The sequence below is a fragment of the Maniola jurtina genome, chromosome 11 (assembly GCF_905333055.1).
Source record: "Maniola jurtina chromosome 11, ilManJurt1.1, whole genome shotgun sequence".
Lineage (NCBI taxonomy): Eukaryota > Metazoa > Arthropoda > Insecta > Lepidoptera > Nymphalidae > Maniola > Maniola jurtina.
In genome coordinates this window covers 13,962,083-13,977,465 of record NC_060039.1, presented here as the reverse complement: position 1 = coordinate 13,977,465, position 15,383 = coordinate 13,962,083, and the positions used below count along the sequence as shown (strand labels likewise).

General features: G+C 38.6%; 1 long non-coding RNA gene across 1 annotated transcript; it reads right to left on the bottom strand.

Annotated features, from left to right (window-relative positions):
- Positions 1-10,660: 10,660 nt before the first annotated feature.
- LOC123869485 lies at positions 10,661-14,297 on the bottom strand. The gene is made up of 3 exons (XR_006796902.1): positions 14,228-14,297; positions 12,673-12,677; positions 10,661-10,670 (listed from the first exon to the last, which is right to left on the bottom strand). It is a non-coding gene; the product is annotated as an uncharacterized LOC123869485 (long non-coding RNA).
- Positions 14,298-15,383: the final 1,086 nt, after the last annotated feature.

The following is a 15,383-nucleotide window of genomic DNA, read 5'->3' as shown; positions in this document are numbered from 1 at the left end:
TGACGCCATGCACGATCGTCATAATCATCATCAGTCATCGCCGATTCACTACTGAGCACGTTTCGCGCAAAATGAGAAGGATCTGGCCATAGTACAGTCAGCAACAAAGGTAGCTTTATAGTTGCTTACACTGGCGGGTGCAAATCCAGCTTTGTCGCTAACTGTACAGTGTACACCACACTGGCCAAGTTCATATTGGCAAACTTCACACATCTTTGAGAACATTATGGACAAAACTCAGGTAATGATATTCCAGCAATATAAAGAGACAATCCCTTTTATTATTAGCAAGATGGATGCTCGATAGCGAATACATGGGCCGTGAATGGGCTCCGATGAGTAATATACCACGCTCCATGGAACGCCGATTACTCTCTATAAATTATTATGAAGCAATCAGTGTATGGCAAAAGTTTGGCGGCCCTTGAGTGCGTGTGTGACGAGTTCCATACGATTTTCGTAAATAATAAGAAATCGTATGTACGAGAGCAGATTATTTATTTTACAAGTTAGCCTTTGACTGCAATCTTACCTGGTGGTAAGTGATAATGCAGTCTAAGATGGAAGCGGGATAACCTGGATGAGATATGGCAGTTTTGATTAAACCCATACCCTTTTGGTTTCTACTTGGTATTGTACCGGAATGCTAGATCGTTTGGTGACACGGCTTTGGTAGTAAGGTGGTAACTAGCCACGGTTAAAGCTTCCCATCAGAAGAAGTGATGTAGATAGACTTGATCGCAATAGGAAGACGGGACTGGGACAACTGGTTCAACCGTTCTGTCTAGGAATTCGTATACTTATTATGTGGGCTTCTAAAGGTTAGCCTATAAAATATACCTACAACTCTACATCACAGTCTTGCAACTTTTGATAGGTGTACGACCTATTTGTACTACGTACGAGTAGCGTCATAAAGGAAAGAATTCATTTAAAGAAAGTCATTTAATCAAATTGGGTACTATTGTACACTTTCTGACTGTTAAACAATGTAGTGGTGATATAATTAGTTTAATACTAAAGCTACGAGGTTTCCATATATCGTAACATATAAAAGACACGGGGCCAGCATGAGTTTCCGTAGATTTATTGGTAATATAATTTTGATTGATCGACGCGAGCGTCGGTGTCGCGAGTAGAAGTTTTAAACGAAGCTTAGCGGAACCGAATCTTAGATTATTTTGTATACATTCCGGATACAGCCACGCGATTAAAGGGCACACTTCAAGGAAGTGGATATTGAAATTTGAGGTGATTGCTTCGAGTTTAAGACAAAATATTAATTAATTTCTGTTTTGTGGCAGGCTTGCACGTATTGCCAAGCAAGTCTTTTTCTTTCTTTATTAACACCAGATAAGATCACGGGCTAACTTGTTATTAATCAAAAATTGCCCTTTTTTGACGACTTCTCTTTAGGTCCAGTTGCATGACTAGTAGTTAAAGTTATGTTATGGTTATGATCCCATTATAGCAATATTGGATCGCAATGGAGGCGTAGGGCCGGTAAGGCTCATATGTGCATCTTTCATTTGTTTACATTAACCTACGTACCTAGTAAGCAACTTTAACCGTCCGTCTTGGAGTAGGACTTCAGTAGAACTTTTATTCCGAAGCAATAGTAGCATTACTACATAAAAACTACACAAAGATCCTGTAAGTAAAAGTAAGGTAACTTTTATGGTACTCAAAAATCAAAATCAATTTTTTTTTATTCAATTAAACTTTTATAAGTAGTAATTTTGAATCCACTGGTTTGAAATGCCTTTTATGTTTTGAAAGAAAATGTTTTAAAAGTAGCAATAATGGGTACCTACCAAAGCTAAACCTAAGCAAGCAAGTCTCCAAAACCGTGGTGGACATTTGGCCAAGTAGGTGAAGGGTGTGTAAAGTGACTTGAGGACCGTGGTGGTAAGAAAGTTAGCGGTTACCCTTTCGTTGAGTTACAAGGATCACAAATGGCCATAGCGGTGTAGGAAGTATGCCCGCGACTTCGCCCGCGTGGATCTAGGTTTTTTGAAATCCCGCGGGAACTCTTTGATTTTCCGGGATAAAAAGTAGCCTATGTGCTAATCCAGGATATTATCTTTCTCTATTCTCAATTTCAGCCAAATCCGTCAAATGGTTTTTGCGTGAAGGAGTAACAAACATACACACACACACACACACACACACATACAAACTTTCGCCTTTATAATATTAGTGTGATGACTTTTCAATAACTGCACCTGTCTTGTGCCTATGCCTATCTCTATTTTTAACCCCCGACCCAAAAAGAGAGGTGTTATAAGTTTGACGTGTGTATCTGTGTATCGTGAATCTGTCTGTGGCATCGTAGCTTCTAAACTAATGAACCGATTTTAATTTAGTTTTTTTTCGTTTGAAAGGTGGCTTGATCGAGAGTGTTCTTAGATATAATCCAAGAAAATCGGTTCAGCCGTTTGAAAGTTATCAACTCTTTTCTAGTTACTGTAACCTTCACTTGTCGGGGGTGTTATAAATTTTTAATTTACACTTGTTGTATTATGTATTAATGTTATTTTTAACTTTTTAAATTTTTTTCTCTGGGCATGAATTTACATAGATACTGACGTATTTGTGAGTAATTTTATGTGAGCACTGAGCATGTATATTTTAGAAGGCACCTACTAGCTTACTTGGGGGAATTTCTGATAACCCTTCCTAAGTGGGGGACTACACTATAAAGAGTCATCTTTAACATCATCATTATCAACCTAATCTATTTTTAAATAAAAAGAACCAGTCGCCGGCCCACTACTGAGCACACGCCTCCTCTCAGAATGAGAAGGGTTTAGGCGATATTCCACCACGCTGGCCAACAATTGGCAGACTTTACGACCTTTTGAGAACATTAATAGAACATCGTGAGGAAACCTGCATGCATCAAAGTTCTCCATAATGTTCTCATAATATAGGTCCGTGAAGTCTGCCAATACGCAGCCAGCGTGGCGGACTACGGCCTAAACTCTTCTTTCTAATTCTAAGAGGAGACCCGTGCCGTGCAATGGTTTGATGATGATGACACAATATACAGTCAAAGGCCGTAAGTCGTTTAGCACTTTAATAATCATATTCACATGGCACAGTAATTATGTGGCGTGTAGGAAAAGGTCATAAATGCGATCGATTTTTGATGCAATAGTTAGGTACTTGGAATTGCTACTCGAATTGTGAGGCCGACCGTATATTAGATACGTCAAGTAGATATTTCGGCTATAAATTCAAATTCAAATTCAAAATATTTTTATTCAATTAAACTTTTACAAGTGCTTTTGAGTCGTCAAAATAATCTACCACTTGTTCGGAATGCCGTTCCTACCGAGAAGATCCAGCAAGAAACTCGGCGGTTGCTCTTTTCAAGTATTCAATTTACAATAATATGCCATACTGTTATACAAGCAATTGCAGCGCCGTGTATTGCTGGAGCGAGGCAAATCCAAGCTTTTTTGTCATTTACATAATCTTCAATTGTATAATAAGCTTTTTTCAAGAGCATACTTTTAATAGATTTTTTAAACTTGTGTAGATTATGAGGTCCCGGATTCGAGTTCGAGTTGTTCATGATGCACGAAGTAGTGGGCAAAAGCTAGTGAGTGATCTATAAAGGAGTATCGCAATCAAAGTAAGTGCCTGCAATCGGGCGATCGTTAAATTTGCAGTAAAGTAATTAAGTAAATGCACTGCTTCAATGAATCCGTGGACAATTAATTTCGGGGCGGTTTTCCAATTTATTTTGTTAAAGTTTCGCTTTATGGCGCATGCGGTGGACGCGAGAATTTCGCCCTCTTTCCTTTTCCATTTCTGTAAAATTAAGTGATTTTTCTGTTTCCTTTTTACCTATTTATCGAAATCAAAATTTATTTTTTCATGGAGGACAACTAGTGTACCTTATGCTCCCCGTCTCTGACTCTACCGCTGGTTCGTAATGCAGCTTCTACTGAGTAGAGCCAGTAAGAAACTCAACCGTTAAATTCCTTCAAATGAGGAAAAGTTACAATATCTAACAAACAACTACATCTTGTGGGTAACTAAAAACTTATGCCCATTTATAAAAGCTAACTCTGTACCTAACAAAATCGGTTAAACTGTTGGGCCGTGAAAAGCTAGTAGACAAACAGACAGACAGACATTTACATTTATAATATTAGTATGGATAAGTAGGGATTACGATATAGGATAGTGATTGTCAAAATCATGTGCAAAGATAAAGTCACGGCCCATCGCGCAAATGCATCATTTCATATTCAGCCGGCGAAAGGGCAGAGACTTAACGACGGAATTAGAATTTTACATTGTAATGGCCGCTGCGAGGGTGGGAAGGGGTGAAAAAGTTCGGGGGAAAACCACTGGTATCATCAACCAAAGATACACTTGTGAAAGTATCTTTAAACGTGTTCTGTACGTTTGTGTATAGCAAGACCCCAACCTAAGGCGCCTAAGTCATACCTAACTCAGTTTTCTATTATGTGACGTAACGTGGGTCACAAAATCAGCTAATTGCTTTCCATGCCATTTGCCCATATTATAATACAGGGCAATAAGCTGAACTCGTGGAGTTCTATGTAAAGATTAAAATTCTAGATAAATATTTAAAAAAAAAACAGCAAAAAAGACATAAAACTGTGTATCTATGGCTCTTTTATATCAGCAAAGCAAAGAGTTAAAGTTAAGCCGCGGGCGAGAAAAAGCCTGTACTACGGAGAGCGCAAAAAATACTAAAAAGTGCTTACGTTTTTACTCCGGCAAAAGATTTCGTTGAAAAGTTTCAGTTTGCGGAGGTCAGATGGTGATTGCCCTTTGTGAAAACAAGTAGCCAGTGGTTTTATAAATGGGAGTTAACTGGTTCGATTCACAGCTGGGTTAATTTTATTTCACTAAGAGAAGAGTCATCAACGCCAGCGTGGCTTGCCAAGGCGATGAAGGCATGATAGACTGCTCAATTAGGTGATCCGAAGAGGTACAGATTAGTGAGATGTGGAAAAATCTGAAGAAGGCCTTTGGTCAGTCGTAGGTCAGTAGGTACAGAGTAATTTAGATTACATTAGAAGAGATTTAGCACTTAAATTAACATTCGAACTCATAGAACTAGCCCGCACAGCGAATAAAAACCGCACGACTTTTTTCGCATTTCTGTAACACTTGCAGTTATAATATAGAGATGCCCGTACTGCGATTCAAAATTCGAGCGGAGAAAATCTGTAATTTTTTTGCAGTATGGATTTGTATGGCGCTTACCGCATTCGCAGTTCGCGTACGCGGAAAATAAATCGCGCGAATAAAAATCGCAGTGCGGGCTAGGTCTTACTTCACCAACCATAACGGTTCCGAAGTATCATTTTTTCTGGGAATTTTGAACGCTCGCTTTGTCATACGCGTTTAGACGCGTATATTTCACGCTTCAATAAACTTGCACACGCTCTTTCGGCGAGTTTACTGGAACCAGTGGGTCAGTCAGTATCTATTAAGCGTCTTTCGTGGTTTGTTATTTATATTCGTGCGATAAAAAGCACGCTATACGCGCGAATAAAAAGAAGCTTATGCGTGTAAAACGCTGATCTGAAACTACTCTTAGCATTAAAGCCGTTCACACGACGTGCAGTATTCACGTAGTAGGTTGTTACGTCACAATGTATGGCGGCCGTGCGTCGACTCGTATCGCGCTGTCACTCGTGTTAATTAAACGTTTTCAACAAAGTTCTAGCTTCACTAGATGAGACTTATATTCAGTATAATCTGTATAGATTTGCAGTTAAACGTACATTACATTCGTAGTTAAAGTCAAAGTCAATTATTTTATTCAAAATTAGTACAACTGTACACTTTTTGAACGTTAAAAATCAAATAATTCAATCAGAAAACATAAAATATAAATTAATTAATTTTACAATTTTAAGCTAGGTAAGTAAAGTGAAAATAATAATTATTAAACAATCATATCATACTAATATTATAAAAGCGAAAGTTTGTATGTGTGTGTGTGTGTGTGTGTGTGTGTGTATGTTTGTTACCCCTTCACGCAAAAACTACTGGACGGATTTGGCTGAAATTTGGAATGGAGATAGATAATATCCTGGATTAGCACATAGGCTACTTTTTATCCCGGAAAATCAAAGAGTTTCCACGGGATTTCAAAAAACCTAAATCCACGCGGGCGAAGTCGCGGGCATCGGCTAGTAATTCATGAATTTCAGTACGAATACAATGGCAATAGCAGTAGTGGGTTGTTATGTCACAATGTACAAAAACGTGATTTGTGCTACGTCTTCTGACGAACAAATGAAAATTGAGTGAGAACTCGCATCGCTCGATCAAAAATTGGTCGTATTTTTAACCCCCGACCCAAAAAAGGGGTGTTATAAGTTTGACGTGTTTATCTGTGTATCTGTCTGTGGCATCGTAGCTCCTAAACTAATGAACCGATTTTAATTTAGTTTTTTTTTTGTTTCAAAGGTGGCTTGATCGAGAGTGTTCTTAGCTATAATCCAAGAAAATCGGTTCAGCCGTTTGAAAGTTATCAGCTCTTTTCTAGTTACTGTAACCTTCACTTGTCGGGGGTGTTATAAATTTTTAATTTACACTTGTTTATCATAACTTGGTTTTTGTCACATCTAGTGAAGCTATGGCGGTGGCACTGCCTCTGTACACATGTATAGCGCGGGACAATGCGTGCCTATATTTATTATGTGCAGTTTTTCCCATAATTGGTTTTCGATCGCTGCGCAAATGAGAATACTTCTGATGCACTTAATCGCGTTTATTGGAATTCTCTATTTATATTTAGGAGGTGGATTAATGAGGTTTCATTCAACCTTAACTGCATTTTGAAATCCGGATTTACACCTAACTGTAGGTACATATATCGGTAAAATCTATAGTTTTAGACAGGGTGGTTTAAAACTATCGTTTTTGCGTGTTGTACGCTCGTTTTGGGGTCAAAACCCTGTGGTCAGCTAACCTCCTGTTCAGGAGGTCGGGGGTTCGATTCCGGGCACACACTTGTAACTTTTCGGAGTTACGTGTGTTTTAAGCAATTGAATAGGTATAACTTGTTTTAGCGGTGAAGGAAAACTTCACGAGGAAACCTGCATACCTGAGAGTTCATAATATTCTCAACGTGTATGAAGGATGCAAACCCTTCTTATTCTGAGAGGGGACGTGAAGGCTTGATGGTTTTGATGATTTAAAAAAAATGCTATTGAATTTTGCATCAACTTAACTTCTTAACTTTTCGTCTTCCCGTCTTAACTTTTTACTGAGCGACATTTTTCACTAAGTGACCTTACGTTCAGTCTTTATAATATAAGTTCCATTTTGTAACACCAACTAATTCAATTTCGCCGTCGAAACTTAGAAGGGACTTAGAGCTCGCCGCAAAGTTACTATTTCTTTATAAATCAAAAACTAAAATCCCTGACGTACCTAAAATTTGTTTCCATTCCCGCCCGCGCGAAGTCAAATGCCATTAAAAGTTTTAATGACTCAAGCATTCTTTCGGGGTAGTGTTCGAAGTGGTATTAATTAAAAAGAGAGCTGGGGATCAAGCACTCGCGGGCTGAGTTCAACCAAGCTGTTTTTGAGACACACAGATCTAAAAACCAGCAAATATTATTAGCGTTTAAACTATCTAAACCATCCGCCAAACGATTTAGCGTTCCCGTACAATGTAGCGTAGAAACCAAAGGGGTAAGGGTTTAATTAAATACTGCCATAACCCTTCCAGGTTAGCTCGCTTCCATCTTAGACTGCATCATCACTTACCCTGAGATACAGATTGTAGTCAAGGGTTTTTTGTATCTGAATTAAAAAAAAAACACCAATTCTATCCATCAGCTTAAAAGCGTCCTCTACTGGACATATACCTTTTATAGGACGGGATACCAAACACATTTCTTTCTCATCAATAGTTAAAAGTCAAAGTCAAAGGCATTTATTTGAACTTGGGTCCTATTGTACACTTTCTGATTGTCAAACAATGATGTACTTAGTGGTAATAAAGCTGGTATTGTACCAGGTTTATGTATTTTGTGTACCATTTTAATGTTGAAATAGAAAGCTTCGTTAGTGTTTGCACACGAACATGTTGACTTTTGCAACGAAAACATTCCAAATACTAACAAAATTGTGGCATTAATAAAATAACATTTATCTAGTATTTTCTTTGATTCAATCCAATATAGTAGCCAGCACGGTCGAACGGACCCAATAATATTATTTCAGATACAATACATCTGTAGTCGAAGCAATATTGGTAGTTTTGGTAAGGGACGTGTGCAAACATTTGTAGGATCCGTCGCGCACGGCTGAGCGGCCGCGTGCGCTCGACGCACTACGTGACCGTGTATCGTCGACGATTCCTTTAAAATATACGTTTTTTACTACACTCTGTATAATGAACCTTTTAGTAAAGGTTTGGAAATTTTATTACAGAAGTAAAGTGAAAATTCATAAAATATCATAAATTCAAAAAAATACGTAAGCAATCTTACGTCAAAGAATGAAGTCAAATTTTTTATATTTTCTTCAGCGATTATGAAGTTTGGATCATGGTGGCTTTATTTATCACTTGCTTTAAACGTGAAGAAAAATATTGTGAAGAAACATGCATGCCTTCATAATGCTCTCCTGATTTCAACCTGCTTCAGCAAAATAGTTTAATTAACTTCCATTATTTAAATTTTCTTTTGTTAGTGATTAGTTGCGACCGTGTGTCCACATCCTTTCGCCTTTAAGGTGTTTTTAGACAAGAAAAACTTATTTTCACTTAATTCTCCTTGAAGATTATTATTTAAGTTCGTGTTATCGCGCCCTAGCTGGGATTTTAATTAGATATTTCAGAGTTGATCATTATGTTTTCAGTTTTTTAATTACCTCTTTCATGAATAAAATCATTGGTAAGGTGCCTTTTATTATTTTAAGTTAAAGAAAATACCCTTAATTTTTTTAAATAAGTAGATTAATTCAAACAATTATCCAAGAGGGTAAAAGTTAGTGTAAAACTAATATTATCTACATTATAAAGCGGTAAAGTTTGTTAGTTCGTTTGTAGGAAGCAATCTCTGGAACTACTGAACCTATATTGAATATTCTTTCACTAGAAAGCTACATTATTCGTAAGTGACATAGACTTTTATTACTTAAAAAAAAAAATAGCAAAATAGCTATCCGTGCGAAGCCGGGGCGCGTCGCTAGTTATTAATACATAGGCTGCTTTTTATCCCAAAAAATCAAAGAGTTCCCGCGGGATTTTTAAAAACCTATATCCGCGTGAACGAAGTTGCGGGCGTCACCTACTAGGAAAATAATTAATTTCACTTCCGTAGTTTTAGAACTTTGCCTTATTTATGTTTTTCGTTTACTCTTGTAAAGATCTCGTAAGATGCAAGTCACCTAGCTCCCATTCATTTCCTGAGTAGAAGCGAGCTCCAATGAATAGCACAGACAAACTCAATTACTGGTAGAAGCTGCTTTTTATTTGCTGTAGCGTCTGGACCGGTCTGAACAGATGTATTTCATTGTTTTGCATAATAATAGCGAAAGGGTTCGTTGTAATTATTTTGGTCATACAATTTAATGTTTAAAAAAATATCGATTTGATATCCTCCATGACATTTACATAACTCGACGATGTTAGAGTGAAATGGCGAATGGTAAAGTGAAAGTGAAAAGTGAACTGCCATACATATTCACTAAAGTGAAAGTGGATGGTAAAGTGAAACATTAGAAATTCATAGTGAAAAAGTCATAGATACACGATAATACAACATACATATAGCACAACTTCAACATTCCAGACCAATGGACTAATTTAATTAAGTACTTATTTTACACATGATGTGTGTGTGTGTGTGTGGGTGTGCGTGTGTGTAACGGTAGAACTGAGATGTGAGTGAAGCCAATCGACAAGGACTACGCTTAACGGATAAAATTTACGTTGTAATATTTAGACGTTGTAATAGTTAGTATTCTGTTCTTATAGAGTTGACAAAACTAGATTTTGACGTGACCCACATAATATATCTAGAGACGTATCGTAAGTACAAATTGTATCAGTAGGTACCTACTCGGTTATCTGCTCGTCACAAAAAAAATAAACATCAGAATTTTATTTGCTCGCCACGAAAAAGGCCAAAATTTTAAAACAGAATCAATGGTGTATTACAATAGTCATTCAAATGCATGTTTCGGTCGAAAAAAAAAAGTTTTAAAACTATACTGGAACGTGGATTTGAAACCAGTGCATCGCGCACTGATTAAACTTTCAATCCGGCTGCAGGCTAGCCGATTGCTAAAAAATTTACAAATCTAGATACCTTTTACTAGTAAAGACCTGAATTGATTTTTTTACACGATTTCCCTGGCGCAGTGGTAAACGTCGTGGTCTTATTAGTGGGACGTCCCGGGTTCGATTCTCGGTAGGTGTTTGGAATTTTATAATTTCTAAATCTCTGGTCTGGTTTGGTTGAAGCATAGAAATGTGGTTGAAGGCTTCAGCCGTGGCTAGTTGTCTACCACCCTACCGCCAAAGTAAACTAAGTAAAGCAAAAAATAGTTTATTGCATTAGATAACGACGGCTCAGCCCACATCAGCATAACGACACGAATTACAAAGGGCGTAAGGGACATTTGGGAGAAAATGCGTTTTTGATGACTCACTCGGTTTTTTCACTCTATTCATAGATCCAAACCGATGCCGTAACTTTGATTTTATACTAGCTCATGCCAGTGTATGCGTCTGCATGGATTTAGGTTTTTAAAATTCCCGTGAGAATTCTTTGATTTTCCGGGATAAAAGTAACCTATTTCACTCCCCAGGTCTATACCTTTGTAAAACTAATGTCAATCCGGTGATCCGTTGCGATGTGATTGAGGGACAAACCAACAAACAAACACACTTTGTGATGAACCTAGTGACCCACCCCGCATGAGTAGCGATTTTTTCCGATTTAATTCACAAATCTTTAAACCGGTAGCTTCTTTCTGCAAAATGTTCATAAATTATAGCCTAGGATTTCCAAAAACTTAAATCCAGGTAAACTAAATCGCGGGCACTCGTAGGCATCAGTTAATCCCTACTTCCATACTTACTTACTAATATTATAATTGCGAAAGTCTATCTGTCTGTCTGTCTGCTAGCTTTTCACGGCCCATCCTTTCAACCGATTGTAATGAAATCTGGGGGCGAACATAACCTACTTTTTATCCCGGAAAATCAACGAATTCCCGCGGGACTTTGAAAAACCTAAATACTCGCGGGCGAAGCCGTGGGTATCATCTAGTTTCATATAAATCTGAAAATGTGTCTTTAATTTAACTACTTGGCTAAGGGCATGGATTAAACTTGATTAAAGAGTCGATGCTTCCAAATGCTCGCGGGCATCATCAAGCCTATAGTTCATCCATACTAATATTATAAGTGCTAAAGTGTGTCTGTCTGTCTGTCTGTCTGTCTGTCTGCTACGTTTTCATGGCCTAACCGCTGAACCGATTTTAATGAAATTTGGTACAGACTTGGGAAACATCCCGGGGAAGGACATAGGCTACTTTTTATCCAGGAAAATCAAAGAGTTCCTACGGGATTTTAAAAAACCGAAATCCACGCGGGTGAAGCCGCGGGCATCCTCTAGTACTATATATTTCACATCTAAGGAAACAATTCCACTACAATACATCTAGTTCAATTTTCATCACATTTATCTCAATTCCTCTAGAGAAGATGCCGTAATAGACTTAAAACTGTAGACAGCGCTCAACACAAAGGGGAAAGTCATTTAAATGCAAACTCTACAAAGGTAATTTCGCTAACAATGACGTATTCCGTTCCTCTCGTAAAGCGTCAGGACTTATAAACTTTGCCTCGTCCCTGTCAACCTTCGACTAACTTGCGAGCTTTATCCCTACAGCTGTATGGCTGATTTATTTTTCATTTTTAGGGTTCCGTAACCGATACAGCTCAACGGGTTGCGAAGCTGAAGTGCCAATGGGCAGGGCACATAGTTCGAAAAACCAATAGACGTTCGGGTTCTAGAATGGCGATCTAGCACTAGAAAACGTTGGAAGACCCCCAGTCCCGACTAGAACCTAGGTGTCAGATGACATCAAACGAATCGCAGGGAGCCGCTGTATTTAGGCGGCGCAAGACCATGTGTGGAAGTCCCTTGTCCAGCAGTGGACGTGTCTGTCGATTGATAATGATGAACCTTATTTGAAGTAAAAACTTTTTGTATCTCTATGTAGTTTAAAACTCAATGAAACCAAAAAGCGAATAGATCGATTTAGATTACCATCCGAAAGATTTGATAATGATAACGTTGGAATTAAAGTAGCTAAAACATGTACCAAAAGCTGTACTAAAGTTATATTATATAATTATGCTTAGGAAATTTTTGTACTCCGAAAAGCAGATTTTTCGTAAAAGTCGCGCATAAAAGGCAAGCGGTCCCTATTTGCATATTTAGAGATTTAATTAAAATAAATACACAGTCACTGGCTTTTATGAATGACATTATCAAGAATTAAAACATTTTCCTTGAATTTTAACTTTGCTTTATAAAGTGGGGTGCCTTAAACTTTGGTTATTGTCTCAGAGGTCTTTATGTTTGGATTTGGACCGGTAGCTTTAATCCGGTGAGAGTTCATGGAATAATTAATAGATACATCATCTCTACATAGTATAAAACAAAGTCGCCTCCCTCCGTCTGTCGCTCTGTACGCTTAAATCTTTTAAACAACGCAACGGAGTGAAATGCATTTTTCATCAATAGATAGAGTGATTCAACAGGAAGGTTCAAATAAATATAAGTATAGTTTAATATTGTTTTGTGTTAATTTGTTGAAATATGACGATTATTGTTCAAGATGTCAGAAGAAGACTTCGTCGGACGACCAAGGAAAAGGTGGATGGATTGCGTGAAAGAGGGGTAGATGATACGTTGATGAATGATAGAAGAGAGTGGACGAGGAGGACATGTTGTGCCGATACCACGTAGCATGGGATAAGGTCTGGAAGAAGAAGAAGATGTCGGAAGAAGACAGAGGTTTCATCGAATATGCATTATTCTTTTGAAATACAACAACATAACGCCACCCGCCCGCCACACTAGAGGGCTATTAGCTGTAGGCGCGGAGGCAGCGAGTTTCTGCTAGCTGTACACGTGGTATTGTGCAGGAGCTGTGTCACAGCGGTGTCGTATTAGTGGGCTACGACCTTAAATCCGCAAGCGTACGTATCTTGGTCGTCATCGTCCGATCACGAGAATGATCAGCACCCGGCCAGGGGCACTTGCGGCAACGAGCCCGCTTTAGTGCCGCGCCGTAAAATGCAGTTTTTATGTCTCCGCCGTCGGATGGATGCTGCTTTTTTTATTTTTCAACTTCACGGCTGTCAAAGTGCTTTTTTCACAAGTCACGCGATAGTGAGGTTTTACGTCGACGCCCTTACCATTGTCGCCTTTTATGTTGAGGAAACTTTATAAACGACAATCTCAAAGTAAATAAACCACGCGAATCGCAATACGCTTTGATTATTATGCATTCCATTCCTGAAAAATAGTTAGTCTCCCACGATATTTTAATAGCCTAAACACCTATGCGACTCACTAGATTGGCGTAGTGGACGCTCCCGCATAGCGCTCGCTTCCCGCGTTCATGACATATGTACCTACCTACCTGTGTACGGTGTGGCTGGAGCTTAAGACGGATAGGTATCCGACTTCAAAATCTGATTTGGATAGGAAAAGTTTTATGCATTATGAAAATAGTTGTAACCTGTGAAGAGACTGAGGAGCAGAGATGTGCTCAGCAGACCAATCAGATGAAAGATGACATGAAAAACTTATCTTGTCATCTATCAATAATGTGATTGGTCTGCTAAACACAACTCCACTTTTGACGATAAAGGATAGCCACATTATTATGACAGTAACACATGGTTTCTATGAAGTTATTTAAGTCAGATGCGAGTTACGTTCGTCCCACATTCTAGTTCGTATAGTAGTCGAGCAGAGGCATTCGGCCTCATATACGAGCTCGCTTTTACGAGCGGCGGCAGTGATAAGAATTGTTAATTTTATAGAAGACCTCACCACGGAGACGTGTGCATCAAATTCAATGTAGTCTGCTGCCAAGTTGTCGGGGGAATTCTGAAATGAAACGACTTCTACGCTGTAATACTACAATACAGCAATTAAACCATCGTGGATTATACTGCTACTACCTCTTCTTCCTGCGTCGTTCCCTCAATTTTGAGGATCGTGGCTCCCCTTAAATGCAATCTTTGCTACGATGTTGATTTGCTATGATAGCATCGCAGATAAGTGTATCGACCGCTTCTTTTATGAGGTCTGACCAACGTCTCGGGCTACGTCCGCGTGGTCCCTTTCCTTCGATTTTACCAATGACCATGAGTTTTTCAATATTACTGGCATTCTTCCTTGCGATGTGGGTCCTCCGCAGACAGATTTTAGATAGCCTCATCTTTATTTTGAGTTTGTTAAGCACTACCTACCCATTTTCTAAACTAGCCGATTCCCGCGGCTTCATCCGCGTGGGGGAACTGTTTGATATTCCAAAATAAAAAGAAGCTAACGTCACACTCCAGGTTACTCCGTTGCGACATGATTGAATGACAAACCAATACAACAACAAACAAACACACTTTCGCATGTATAAAATGGGTAGTAGTTCTGAAATATTGTATTCTATTTCCGCATCGCATACAAGAGTACCTATCTATAAATAATAATATATGACAGTAAAATATATATCTATATTCCGCATTTATAATATGGGTAAAGATATGTATTAGATTGCCAATAAAATTAACATCTATTCATCGATTAATTGGCCCATATACGCATACCATCTGAAGCGGTAGTGGGCGGTGAATCCATCACGTAGCTCTCCATCGAAGAGACCATTGAGATGCCAATATGAAGTGGCCTCTTTCAATAGCTGCCAAATTATCTCGGGAGTATTTCAATTAAAGCTACAATTAAGGTTACGAACCGTTTAAATCCTAGAGGATACGAGTTTACCCGATTTTATGAAACAACATGCCTTGCATGGGTTGCCTGATCGAATCAGTTCCAGGCATTTTTTACTCGACTACGGCAAAGCAGTCTATGTATGTTTGTATGTATTTAGGTGTGTTCCACCGTAGCGCCCGAACTACTGAGCCGACTTTGATGAACTTCTTCTTTCTTTTCACTCTGTGACAACTCTTTACCTATTACGGTTCATAAGATACAGCCAGCTGACAGACAGACAGCCGGATGGACATGGAAGCTTTGTAATAGGGTCCGATTGGCACCTTTTGGGTATGGAACCCTACAAATGCCATACAATAATACACAGCACGGAAATAGTAG